Source organism: Apodemus sylvaticus, chromosome 7 (assembly GCF_947179515.1).
Source record: "Apodemus sylvaticus chromosome 7, mApoSyl1.1, whole genome shotgun sequence".
NCBI lineage: Eukaryota > Metazoa > Chordata > Mammalia > Rodentia > Muridae > Apodemus > Apodemus sylvaticus.
The window spans coordinates 107,468,427-107,483,617 of record NC_067478.1 but is presented as its reverse complement, the minus strand read 5'-3'; positions in this window follow the sequence as shown (position 1 = coordinate 107,483,617).

Sequence of the window (15,191 nt, the reverse complement as noted above, 5' to 3'; positions counted from 1 at the left end):
TCTGATTGCTCAAATGGTCCTTCGGGAAGATCATAGGACTTTCCAGCACATGTACCTGCCTTCTGATGTATTTTCTTCCCTAGTTGATTATTAAAAGAGACATAATCCTTTAAATTAGGGAGGAGATTGCTTATGGTAGAGAAAATTAAGGATTTTCTATGATAAGCAGCCAATCCAATCCATAGTTGACTATGAACAAGGGATGGCTAAGTCTCTGGGAACAGTGGCAGAACTCTTTTCCGTATGCTTGAAATAATAAGAGCAGGTTAGAGAGGCTTGCTACTGCCCTGTTGACATAGGTAAGAAGGTGTAGATTTGACAGGTTGGAAACATTCTAAAGCATGTACCATCCCTGGAGGCTGGATACCTGCAGACCCATAGTATCTTTGACTAGGCCAAATTCTCAGTTGATTTATGTTCACTTTCTGCCATTCATAACCAAATTTAATATGAGGAGACCTACTGAAGGGTGCTTATCCTAAAAATATCCATTCTCCAATACAACCATCTCTATCTTGTGAGGTCAAAGTCAAATCCCCACTTAAATGCAGGGGGGGAGTTATTGTCTTGTTTGGCATCACCTAGGAGGGAAATGGGTCTACCGTGATATGTGAGAGCAGAAGCCATTCTTTCTCCATACAGCTATCCATCATAGTCAGAATCTTGGGGGCATTTTTAAATTTTCCTTAGCTCAAAGCATTTCTGAGGTTAATGGCTCACTGTATACTCTACATGGGAGGTTGTGGCTGTACTGCTTTTCCATGTCTGTCATTTTTAAAGCAGGATGCCTCTAATTTTCTATCTAAGCACATTCAGTATCACCTCTGTTGCTGTCTTTTGATGCTTGCCTCTCTGCAAATGCTAGGTGAAGGTGAGGGAGGCCTTGGTACAGAAAAAGTGAGAGGTTTGATGGTCTACACTAGGGTGGTTCACTAAATCAGACAGTTCTGGTGTGTGTGTGAGTGTGTGTGTGTGTGTGTGTGTGTGTGCGCGTGCGTGCGCAAGGGGAGAGAGAGAGAGAGAGAGAGAGAGAGAGAGAGAGAGAGAGAGAGAGAGAGAGAGAGAAGGAGGAGGAGGATTGATTTTCTATTCAGTTCAAATTAATTTGTGTCTGGAATCCAAATTGAGTGATGCTTCCAGCATCCCATCTAGTTACTGTAGGGAACGAAGAACCATGATAATAGTTTTGTTGTTATAGATATCTCTGAGCTCTCCCTGACCAATAACTCATAATCATTTTTTTACCATCATCCACATTCCAGGTACCACTCCATACAGCTGCAGGCTTAGTGGTGTTCAATTATTTCCACTGCCTAGCTGTCTCATGGTCCAATCATGCCCTTCCTAGCTGCCTCTGAACATTGACTTCAAGACTTCTCACAACATACGGTGTCTGTGCAGCCAAACACTTCAGTGTGATGATATCTTTCTTCTATAAAGAATTTCAAGGGCTATGTTCTGCATCCACAATGGGGTCCACAGTGGTTTTTAGAGAGTTTGTGCTGCCTTCACTGGGATGGTACCACTACTGATTTGACATGAACTATTCCTAAATATGGGACACCAGTGGATTGAGAACAATGTGAAATGAGCAAAATAAAAACTAATAGACACAACATGATTATGTCAGATTCCAGTAGATTGGAGATACAAACCATGGTAGGAAAGCTGTGCATGCTCTAAGGGGTCACAAATTAGCTATCTCACATATAAAATATTTACATTATATTTATAGCAGTAGTAAAATTATAGTTATAAGATAACAACAAGGTAATTTTATGGTTGGGGGGGTCACCACAGCACAAGGAACCATATTAAAGGGTCTTAGCATTGGGAAGGTTGAGAACCACTGGCCTAGGATATACATGTGACTAAATATTTGTGGTCCCTGAGTCCTTTGTCAAACACATGTCAGTAGCTCTTCTAGGCAGATTCGGAAAAATAAGTATGGACAACCTGAGGAAGAAAGCTATGTGCCCCAAAGTAAAGGATAACATGATCCCTAACAGTAGAGCTCCCCATTCCAGACACTGCAGGGCATGGTCAGCTCTATTTTCTACTTCTGAGGATCAAGAAAATTGAAATGTAAACTGATAGATGGTTTTTATGCTACATCTTCCACCCTTCATCACTGGGTGGTCTTTTAGTTTTCCAGCTTCCCAATCTTAAAACTGCCCCAGCATCTCCATACCCTACAAAGACAAGAGAATCCATTGTGCATAATACCTCATCATGTAGGACTGTGAAAGACAGTCTGTTTCTTGCTTTAGCTATGATTAGAAACCCCAGTGACCCTAAAGCAACAGCAGAGGCATTTTGCCTTGTTTCCAAATACCAGGTTCCAGGCACAACACTGCAGTCCACCATAGATTTGTGGCCATCAGTCACGTAAGTGCAGTGCCCCAAACCCTTCCACAGGTAGTGGATGTGACCTGTGGTCACTTGGACTCAAGACAGATCTTCATTTTAATGAGGCATGTAAAGGTCTGGAGGACTTAGATAAATCTGGTGGTTCCTCAGAAATCTGGACATGACACTCTGGAGGACCCTGCTATAACTTTCCTGGGCATATACCCAGAGGCATATACCCCAGCATGCAATAAGGACACATGGTCCACTATGTTCATAGCAGCCTTATTTATAATAGCCAGAAGCTGGAAAGAGCCCAGATGTCCCTCAATGGAGGAATGGATACAGAAAATGTGGTATATTTACACAATGGAATACTACTCAGCAATTAAAAACAATGAATTCATGGAATTCTTAGGCAAATGGTTGGAACTGGAAAATATCATCCTAAGTGAGGTAACCCAATCACAAAAGAATACACATGGAATGCAATCACTGATAAGTGGATATTAATTAGCCCAGAAGCTCTGACTTCTCAAGACACAGTTAGCATATCAAATGATACCCAAGAAGAGGGAAAGAGAGGGCCCTGGCTCTGAAAAGAGTTGATTCACCATTGTAGGGGAAGACCATGACAGGGAAATGGGAGGGGGGTGATTAGGAAATAGGTGAAGGTAAGAGGGCTTATGAGATCAATGGGGAGGGGGGAAAGCATTCGGAATGTAAACAAAGAATATAGAAAAAAAGATAAGAAAAAAAGTTATATTACTAGACTGGAAAAAAAAAGAAGTGATCTCGAGGGATAAAAACAAAACAAACAAACAAAAAACTCTTCTTCCCAGACACTCCTTCCCGAGAAGTGGAGTACTGTGTGACTCATCCACTTTCCACCTTGAAAATAAATGCCTTGAAACCGTGGACTGCCTCTTGTCACTGGGATCCACCATAGGGGGCAACGGGGAAGGCTTTTGCCTAAAGACCTACCATATAATCTCCTGTAGAAGGCTTCTCTGCATCCCCAGCCATGGCCAAGATAAAGCAAAGCCACCACCTACAAGCCGAGGATTCACCCAGTGGGATCCATCTGGACCTCCATCCTTTTTTTCACCTTGGTCCCAGGCTAGTTCCAGCCCGCAGACCCCCACTCCATTCTCAGATCTTCCTCGCAGCTCCCAGCAGTGGAACCTGGGTGTTTAAGAGTCGGAGAACTCTTAGGAGAGAGGTGATTGGAAAATGAGTTGAGAGAAGGTTTATGGGACATATGGGGAGGGGGGAACTGGGAAAGGGAAAATCATTTGGAATGCAAACAAAGAATATAGAAAATAAAAATATATAATTAAAAAAAAGAGTCAGAGAACCAGATGGCCCGGCCTCCCTACAGGCCCAGGGACCCCTGAGCCAGCTCCCGCTGTCCTCAGGATCTCAAACTGCTTTTCCCCACCCCTGGAACTGTGTCCTGTGACTTCCCTACAGTCCGACACCCACTGACAGCCACCCAGTGACAGCATGGAGTAAGCACGGTCAAACTCCCCACAACCTGCATCCCTGAGCAGCCAAGCCCCATGGTGGAGCGAATGTGAGACCCCATTAACCCTATAATAATAAACACATTCATCCTTTCAGAGCATCTGTGATGGCTAGTCTTGGATATCAGTTTGATCAACCTGGTATAAGGGAATCTCAACTTAAGAGTTGCCTCCATCAGACTGGCCTTTGGCCATGTTTATGGGGATGTTTTCATGTGCTAGTTGACATAGGATGACTACTTAGGTTGGTGGGCTTGAGCTATATAGGAAAGACAATTGAACATGTCTGGGAGTGTTCAGTAGGCAGGATGCATTGAAGTTCATGTCTCTGGATTCCTGCCTGAAATACATGTCCTGAATTCCATCAATTATGGGATGTTACACAAACATTCCTCCCTAAATTTCTTTTGGTTACGATATTTACCATAGTAAACAGAAAGCAAGCTATAACTAAATCACAATCTAGGAAGGAAGAAAATTTCTACACTTGAACTTAGCCAAAAGGTGGAGAAGTGATGGAAGAAATTTTCTAATAAACATTTGATATGGAAAATCTGTAACCAGATGTCTATAACCAGTCACATGTTCTACTCACTACTATCCAATCAAGTTGGATGCATTGCTCACCTTGTTGGGTCTTGTGGAAATTATTTAAAAATAAACAAATAACTCCCCCATCTGACAGTCTGGATATGACTTTAAGGTTAATCAAGTTATTGATCAATCATTTCCATGAGAATAGAGAAGGGAAATATTACCATATTGAAGCATAAAAATTACACATTATATTGTGAAAAATTGCATTTTAGTAATATGTGCCTTATTTAGAATGTGTAAAAAATCAATGAATATAATTATCTTTATTAATTGAAACTTTGAAGAGATTTATAGCATCAAGGATGGAAAAAACATCTGATAAAATTCAAAATCAATTAGAAATAAAAATTGTGGAAATATAGAAAACAGGTAAATTCTTTTTAACAAAATTACAGTATCAGTTCAAGATAAAAATAACAATGATTGACCTTTGCCCATGAGTCAACATCAAACTCTCAGTTTTTTCAATCTCATAGGTAGGAAAAACATCTTTCTTGTTTCTATTCTTCTGGATCTAATGAAGTGAGCCCTAGGTAGCTTCTGCATGGGGGGTTGTCACAGCAAAGAACAAGAGATTGGGACTTGAGCTGGTCCAGCTGATTAATATACAATATTATCCTGTGCTAAAGCCAAGTCAAAGGCACCATACTTCTTTTTCTTTTTTAATATTTTTATTTTCTATATTCTTTGTTTACATTCCAAATGATTTCCCCTTTCCCGGATCCCCCCTCCCCATATGTCCCATAAACCTTCTTCTCGGCACCATACTTTTTTATTCAAATGTTATGGCTTTGTGTGCAACAAAAATGGCAGTAAAATAGACCATTGATGATCAATGATGTGTGATATGTGATTGTGCTGTATAGTATGTGTGTATGTTTGTGTGTGTTTATGCATTGAACAAGTTGAGTATGGGGTGTTTTAAGGGCCAGATGGCTCAATCAAAACACATAGAACTGTTAACCTTAATTTATACTATGGAATTTTTAGTTAATAGCAATGTATTGATATTGATCCAATTAACATACTACATGCATTCTATATATTAGTAGTAATATAGGACATTTTGTATGAAGTTGGAGGGATATATATATATATATATAACTTTTATCGTTTTCTGTACACATTTCAAAGTGTTGCAAAAATAAAAATTACTAAATTTTAAGGAAATAATAATGAAATTACTATGTAGCCAACCACACTATTTGTCCTGTTTAAAGTTGGAAGCATTTTTGAGAAAACTGAATCTTGTCACCATTGGATAAATTGTTATCTTGAATTTTCATCAAGGTATTTGGTCTACAGTAGTGTCCTTGTTTGCATTTTCTCTTAATTTAATTTAATTTAGTAGTCTTTCATTAGCATACGTAATATGTTTTACTATGACATTTTCACATATGTCTATAGTGTATTTTGATCATAGTACACATTACCCAATGGATAGTAGTGACAATGCCCATCAGTTGACTACAACTTTACACTTTACAGAATGTTTATTATACAGATTTTTGACAGTATCTAGGAGTGAAGAAGGCAGAGGTCTTTGTGTAAATAGACCTGGGTATAGAGGGAAAGAGTGGCCTAGATTTTCTGATAGTGTGGTGATGAGAGCATTGGTTTGATGAATCACCTGCTTTTCTAAAATCATAATTTTCTTTTCTTTCTTTAGGAAAAATTGTAGTGGAAAAATCATATAACCAACAGGGTGAAACGTTTAAATAACATCCTCTAAGTCAGCTGCATAAAGACAAAACAAACAAAAAATCCAAACAAGCCTGAAAGTGTGCTAAGGCTTGGAATCCATATTTCTGCTTTGAATGTTTCTCTAATAGGTTCCTTTCCACCTTGCCAGCATCAAGGTGAGTGCTGGGCCAGTGGAACTTTTTTGATATGTAGATATCTGAGTGCTATGCTTTGTTTAAAGAAGACATTGCATTTCCATGCTTCACCCATAGACCATGTTGTAACTATACACAACTTTCTGAACTTTGTGGAAGGTTTCTTTCTATTGTTTGGGTAGATTGGGTGTCAATTTCTGCTTCTTAGTATGACATAATATTAAGAAATCACTTCATAAACTGATGAGAAAATGAAGACAAAGAAGTTATGGGCGGGAATAAACAGAATAGAAGGAACTTTATTACTTCATATAAATATTAAAGCCTATAACTTTATTCTCTCAATGAGAATAATTTCAATTCTACACCCCAGTGAGAGTGGTCTGTGACTAGATGAAGCAGACTTATTAGAGGGACTGAAAAATGGTTTTAAAACATTTTACAATTAGGGAATAACTTTTCCCCATCACACAAGACAGAGCTGGCAGGGCAATGACAATGGGGATTAATATCTATGATTTCAAAGGAAGCTGCAATTAAAAGTGCCCCAAAGGCAAATGAAAGATGTCTTCTGTGGGAACTGGTTCTAGGAAGAGGAAGTGCAACAAGCATCAAGACTAGGGGTGGGTGGCGAAGATTGTTAGGGAAAATGAATTCAGGGCTCCATGTTTAAGATTAGCAAATGCGTATTGACTAATGTGCTTTAGAGGTCAAGGAAGACAACTAAAGGAGATCAAAGGGATACAAATTGGAAAGGAAGAAGTCAAAATATCACTATTTGCAGATGATATGATAGTATACATACAAGATGCCCAAAATTATACCAGAGAATGCTTAAAGCTGATAAGTTCATTTAGCAAAGTAGCTGGATACAAAAATAACCTAAAAGAAAAATTGGTAGCCCACCTTTATACAAATGATAACAGGATGAAGAAGAAATTAGGGAAACAATGCCCTTCACAATAGCCACAAATAAAGTAACATGTTGGTGTAACTCTAACCAAGCAAGTGAAACCCTGAGTGACAAGGTAATCAATTAGTAGGATTAACATAGCAAAATGGCGATCTCTTTTTATTGGAAAAATGTATTTAATATCTACTAAGGACATGAAAAAGTAGAAGCAATTAAAGAATGACTCTTGTAGGATAATTTGAAATTTAGTAGGGTGATTTCTGTAGGTTAAACTGAGATAATTACTTGGAAGTCTTCTCATCTCTAGAGGTCAAAACTTCAGTGTGACATTGTGCCTAGGAGGTAGGATCTGCTCTGATGCCTTGACTCTGGCTGTGGCCATGTTATTTGTTGTAGGTACCACACAAAGGCAAGGCAGGGAAAGTGCATTCCATTAGTTTTGCCTCAAAGTTGAAAGTCTCCTGTAGACTGAGAGTTCCTGTGCAAAGATGAAGTCTTTGGTTTTTCAAGCATTTTATCTACATTCAAGACTGAGGACCACTTGTGTGAAATAGTCTACCATGCAGCACTGCTAAAGCTGCTTCCAAGAAGAGAAAATTCAACTCACAGAATCATCAGTAACAGATACTAGTTACCTCAAACCATAGATTTTGGGGTTAGCAGCTGACATGTTAGAAAGGCTAAAAGGAAGTCCAGGGACTGCCTGGCAAATGGCTGGAACAGCTTGTAAAACCCCAAAAGTGGCAGAGGTTTTCAGAAAGGAAAGTAAATGAGGTATAGAGGGAAAAGTAAAGAAAGGAATAGAGAACTTGATGTGAAGGAGGAACTGAGTGGCATACCCTAGATTATGGAGTCTTTTATGCATGTGGCCTGCAAAATGGCAATCTTACCAAAAGCAATCTACAGATTCATTGTGATTCTCATCAAAATTCCAAGACAATTATTTACAGATCTAAAGAGCAATTCTTAACTTCATATAGAAGAACAAAAACCCTAAGATAGATAAAACCTATGCAATAAAAGAACTGGAAGAAATACCATCCCCTATCTCAACCTGTACTACAGAGCATTAGTAATAAAAACCACATAGTATTGGTATAAAACAGATAGCTTTATCAATAGAATAAAATCAAAGACTGAGGAGTAAACACACACACACACACACCTATGAGCACTTGATTTTTGACAAAGAAGCTCAAATGTATACAATGGAACACAGAAACCATCTTCAAAAATGGTTCTGAACAACTGGATGTCTACAAGAAGAAGAATGAAAATAGCTCTGTATTTATCACCCTGCATAAAACTTGAGTTCAAAGAGAATCAAAGACCTCCACATAAAACCAAACACACTAAATCTGATAGAAGAAAAATAAGGGACTAGCCTTGAACATTGGTATAGGAGACAACTTCCTGAACAAAATACCAACATCTCAGAGTCTACGAACAGCAATTAATAAATGAGATCTCATGAAACTGAAAAGCTTCTTTAAAGCAAAGACACCATCAACAGGATAAAATAGTAGCCTACAGAATGGAAAATAATCTTTATTGACCCTACATCTGGCAGAGGGCTAATATTCAAAGCATATTAAAAGAACACTAGAAATTAGACAGCAACAAACTAAACAAAATTAAAAATGAGGTGCAGAGCTAATCAGAGAATACTCAAAAGAGAAATTGTTATAAGCAGAGAAGCACTCAAAGAAATGTTCAACATCCTTAACTATCAGGGAAATACAAATAAAAATGCCTCTGAGATTCCATCTTACACCCATTAGAATGCATTAGACAAAATCTTAAACAACAGCTCATGCTGGTGAGGGTGTGGAGCAAGGGAAACTCTTCGCCATTGCTAGTGGGAGTGCAAACTTGTACAACCACTTTGGAAATCAATTGACAGTTTTGCAGACATCTGGCAATAGTTCTACCTTGAGACCCAGCTATACTACTCCTGGGCATATTACCAAAAGATGCTACACCATGCTGCAAGGATACTTGCTCAACTATGTTTGTAGAAGCTTTATTTACAATAGACAGTAACTGGAAACAACCCAGATGTCCCTCCACTGAATAATGGATACATAAAATATGATACATTTACACAATGGAACACTATTCAGCTGTTAAAAACAAGGACATCATGAAATTTGCAGGCAAGGAGAACTAGAAACAATCATTCTGAGAGAGATCACCAAATCCAAAATGATAAACTTGATACGCACTCACTTATAAGTGGATATTAGACATAAATCACACAATAAACATACTACAATGCACAGACCCAAAGAAGCCAAGTAATAAGTAGGACCCAAGGAAGGAATATCACTGAGAAGTGGACATAAAATAGACATCTGGGGTGGATGAAGGGAGAGAACTGGGTGGGAGAGAAGAATGGGAGAGGAACAGGAAAAATCAAGTATGAAGAGATCTGAGAGAGAGAACTGAAATCAATGTGTGTGTGTGTTTCATGTGTGTGTGTGTGTGTGTGTGTGTGTGTGTGTGTGTGTGTGTAGGGGGTATCTCTGTAACAAGTTAGAAATCCAGGACAATGTAATCTCCCCGTAATCTGTGATGGCGACCCTAGCTAAGACTCCTTGCAGTTGGGGATATAAAACGTGAAACTGAATATGCACTCCCTGTAACCAGAGAAGTCTTCCAATGGAGGTGTGGGGATCCTAACTCAGCCACAAAGCCTTTGACTCACAATTATTTCCACATATATGATGTGCAAGGATAAAGAAGGAGCAGAGAGTGGGGGAAGTGGCCAACCAATGACTGGACCAACTTGAGTCCCATGCCATGAAAGAATGCTCACCCCTGACAATATTAATAATAGTCTGCTATTGTAGACAGGAGGCTATCATAGCAGTCACCTGAGTGGCTTTGGCTAGCAGCTGATGAAAACATATGCACAGACCTACAGCTAACTTTAGGCAGAACTGGGGGAATCTTGTGGAAGAAGAGGGTTGGGAAGATTGAAAGATCCAGAGAGGTCAAGGACAACACAAAAAATGTACAGAATCAACTAACCTTGACACATAGGGGCTCACAGAGACTGAACCACCAACTAGCGAGCATACATGGGCTAAACCTAGGCCTTCTATTCACATGTAACAGATTTATAACTTGGTCTTCATGTAGAACCTCTAACAGCAAAGGCATGGACTGTCTCTGACTCTACTGCCAAACTTTGGGTCTTACCTCTTACTAGACAGACATGTCTAGCTTCAAGGGAAGATGTGCCAAGTCCTCCTATAACTTGATATGCCAAAGCAATTTGATAGTCATGGGATTATCTCTCTTCTCTGAAAAGAAGTGGATGAAGGCAGAAAGGGAGGGGAGAGGGAGAGACTGGTAGAAAAGAATGGAGGGGAAGCTCTGATGGAGATGTAAAGTAAATAAATAAATTAATGAATAAATTTACATAAATAAGCAAATAAATAAATAAAGTTGTATCCTCAACAAAATTGTGTTTTAGAAACTTATACATTGGAGTTATTTATTTTTAGTAATATTTTATGATATTTTGAAATTTCAATATAGATATGTAAATTTTAATATAGATATAGAAATTTTAATATCATTATCTTGATCAATCTACCCTCATTTTCTTCCCTCAATTCCTAATAGTACCCTTAAACATCTTCCTCCTAAATTCATGTTCTTTCTTTTCTATTAGATTTATTTTATTTTATATGTATCAGTTTTTACCTGAATGTATGTATGTGTACCAAACAAATATGGAGTGCCTGTGAAAGTCTGAAATGGGCAATGGATTCCATAGAATTGGAGTTATGATGGCTATGAGTCACTATGTTTGTCCTGATAATTAAACACCAGTCCTCTGCAAGAGCAACAAGGGTCCAAGCTATGTCCCTGTCCCCAGTCCCCAAGCCCAAGCTGCTTCTTGTTCTTGTTCTTGTTCTTGTTCTTGTTCTTGTTCTTGTTCTTGTTCTTGTTCTTGTTCTTGTTCCTGTTCCTGTTCCTGTTCCTGTTCCTGTTCCTGTTCCTGTTCCTGTTCCTGTTCCTGTTCCTGTTCTTGTTTTGTTCTTGTTCTTCTTGATCTTCTTGTACTTGTTCTTGTTCTTCTTCCTCTTCTTCTTCTTCCTCTTCCTCTTCCTCTTGTTCTTATTCCTCTTCTTCCTCTTCCTCTTCCTCTTCCTCTTCCTCTTCCTCTTCCTCTTCCTCTTCTTCTTCTTCTTCTTCTTCTTCTTCTTCTTCTTCTTCTTCTTCTTCTTCTTCTTCTTCTTCTTCTTCTTCTTCTTCTTCTTCCTCCTCCTCCTCCTCTTCCTCCTCCTCCTCCTCCTCCTCCTCTTCTCCTCTTCCTCATCTTCCTCCTCTTCCTTCTCTTCCTCCTCTTCTCCTCCACCTTCTCCTTTCCTCCTCCTTGTTTCTTTCTACTTCTTTCTTTTTCTTTCTTCCATACTCCATTTTCTCTCTCTCCCTCCCTCTCTCTCTCTCTTTCAAGTATATTAACTATTGAGTCTGATTAGGGTGCCTCTGCACGGGTGGGGAGCCACTCACTGGGGTACAGTTAGCTTATCATTAAAAATATGACTCTCCCTCCCCTAGCAGAAATTAACTAACCATAGTTTCTTATATTCTTGATTTTTAACCAGCTTGATCATGTCCAGGTAATCACAGTTGCTGTGTGAATAGTCATGTCATGTCCAGAAGACAGCGGTGAGCAATGGAAGTGACCAACCATAGACTGGCAGATCTCAAGTCATATGTCAAAACAAAATTCTCTCCTTATAATTTAATTAGAGAAGCATTTCGTTAGAGTAATGGAAAGATGACTAACACTATGTCAGTGTTTTGTAGTCTTAGAATATAGTTGATAAGGTCTTATGGAGATAAAATGGGATAGCTTTCCTAGCAGGTAGAATAGCACTTGGCATAGGAAATTATAAATGTTTGTTAGGGGTCAGGCATTCTTATGTGCATATGTGTGCACCAGAAAGCAAATGCATTACTAGGTATCCACATGGGCACACATACACAATATCCTGGCATAGTCACATAGAGCTTAGCACACATCCACATCTGTGTGAATATAGCTTTTCCTAGCTCACAAAGCAGAATCTTAGAGATCTATTCACCTTACCCCCTTTCCTGATTGAAAAACACCCAATCTTCCTCAAGGTCAGACCCATGCATGACTAAAATTTTCCCTCCAATAGGCACAGTAAAATATTTTGGGGAGTGGAATTTACCACAGTTTCTGTGTGTTACTACAGTATGAATTACCAAACAGCCAGGATTTTGTTTACTTATTAGTTCTAACTGGGACTTACTATTCAAGTCTCCTTATTGTCAAATATATCTGCATATTTTCCTTTTGCTTTGCACACATTGTATTTGTATAAATGAACTCATGAGCAAAGTAATGGTAGAATGGTAGAATTTGGATGGGCTTACAAGTCATCATGGATAGTGCTTATTTTCCTTGGGACCTTAGAAAGGCCCTTAGAGAAACATTAGTCAGCAGTACTGTGGTCTCCATTTGGCTTAGCTGAACACATTTTACTAAGATGCAAGGGGTTAGTTTACATTTACAAGCCTAGAACTTGTGGTTATCAATTTGTTTTTCCTCTCAGGGAGTAAAATATGTACTTTTGAGACAGCAAGAGGTCTATTCCATGTACTTTTAGTCAATGATATTGAAAGGTTTGAGTTCAAGTACAGTTTAAGAGGAAGGTGATTATGAGATAACTCGAATGAACATGAATGACTACACACAGGTAAACATTTAGAAAGAGCCAGATACCATGAAATAATTTTATTTTATTTTCATCTTAATTATATTATTTCTTCCCTTTTCTCCTTCCCACCCCTTTCTCATACCACCCTAGTGAAGCCCCCACTCTCCCATTAAAAGCTTTGCTCTTTTTCTTTGTTCTTGTTACACATAGACACAGACACAGACACACACATAGACACACACAGGCACAGGCACACACAGACACACACACAGACACTCACACACACACACACACACACACACACACACACACACACACACACACACACACACACCTAAATATATGAACAGTCTACTCGGTTTGTTTAGTGTTGCTTACAAGTATATGATTTTAAGGCTGACTACTAGGATCTGGAAAGTGAATTAGGGAGCTCATCCCTGGAAATAGTTCATTTTCTCTTTCTTCATAATCCTAAGTTGCCTGTAGGTCTTTTGCCAAGGATGGAGCCCCATGACATTTTCATTTTTCACGATAGACAGTCTTGTATTGTTAAAATTCAGTCCTGATTGGCAGCCATATATTGCTGAGGTATCATCAGTACATCTTATTCACAACAAATTTCCTCGTCCTCTGACTTATAATCTCCATGCTCCATCTAAGCTTTAGGAGCAAGAGTTGTATTGTAGATGTATCCATAGAATCTGTGCACCCTACTGTCAGTTGTTTTCAGCATCTTTATCTGTTGTTTGTTTGTGTGTGTGTGTGTGTGTATGTGTTTTCAAAATGCTCTCTACCAGCTACAAAGAGATACTTTGATACTTATTTGATAAGCAGTGAAATCTGTACTCATCTGCAGATATAAAGATATGTATTTAAAGTGCAGTTAGGAACTGTACTAATTTATTGAAATAATAATGGAAGGATCTCATCTAAGATCTATGATGTACTAGGCATAGGTAGTTGGCTAGGCTTCCAGAATTAAGCATTATTTCCCATTTTTTTTACAAGTCTTGAAGGCCATTTAAACAAAAATATGAACAGATGTATTGTATCTTGCCATGTTGGTCATCATTGTGGTTCATAGGAATCATGAATAGGTAGGACTATTAATTTTTTTCTGCCTTGGCAGTAAATATAGTACTTTCTGGAACTATAAAAGCTAGTTTAGCTTGTGTCAAGTTGGTGTAAAATTATCTAGCACAGCACCTAGAGCTATAAGCTTCCTTTTTAAAACTGACTTCACTGATTTCTATAGAATATTAGTTGAACTTCCATTTTCATTTAATTCTAGAAAGTCTCCATTTCCTTATGATTTCTCTGATAATCCTTTGTTAAAATGAAGTATATCATCCAATCTCCATGTGTTTGTATAATTTCTGTTGTTGATTTCTAGTTTTGTACTGTTACAATATGTTAATACAAAAATGGCAAATAACTTCATGCATGCTAGGACTTATTTCTAAAATGTGATCTATGTTGAATAAAGTTCTATGTGCTGGGGAAAAAACTAGTTCCCAGGGAGAGGCTTATGAATCAGATCCAGCTTGATTACTTCCAATTTTGTGTCTAAAGTATGTGCTATCTTTAGCAACAAGGACTTGCCTTTAACTTTTGGGAAGCAACCCAGGGGAACAGCAATAGTCTACATTATTTGAGGATTCTCCTGAATTTCTCTGGCCAACAACTCAAAAGGGAATTTAGTACCTAGTACTGGAGTTTTGTTAAATACTCAGTGGTTCCTGAGAGGTATTGCCAGTATAAATGGCATAACTTCATTAAATGCATACATGTATTATACATACTTATTTATTTTATATGTAAATTTGGATAAATAAAATTCTACTGTCTTTTATAATTTAACAAATATTTTAGTGTATTTTCACCCCTTACCCTTTCCCAATTATATATACTCTTCACCCCACAGTTTAATGATTTGCTTCTTCATTTTATTTGTAGCCTGCTATTTCCCCCAGTTTCTCTCCTAAGTTCCTTTTTATTTTCTTGGCTCCTTTTGTTATTCTGAATTATGTATTCACATTTGAAGTTTTGGAGCTATGACCCTAAGGTGAGAAAGAATATATGATATTTACCTTTTTGAATATGGGTTACTTCAGCCAATTTGGTATTTTCTAGTCCCATCCATTTAACTACAAATATTATAATTTCATTCTTACAAAGTGGAATAGTGTTCGAATCTCTGTATATACAACATTTTAATTATCAGTTTGTTAGATGGAGGATGTTTGGTTTTATTTCTTTT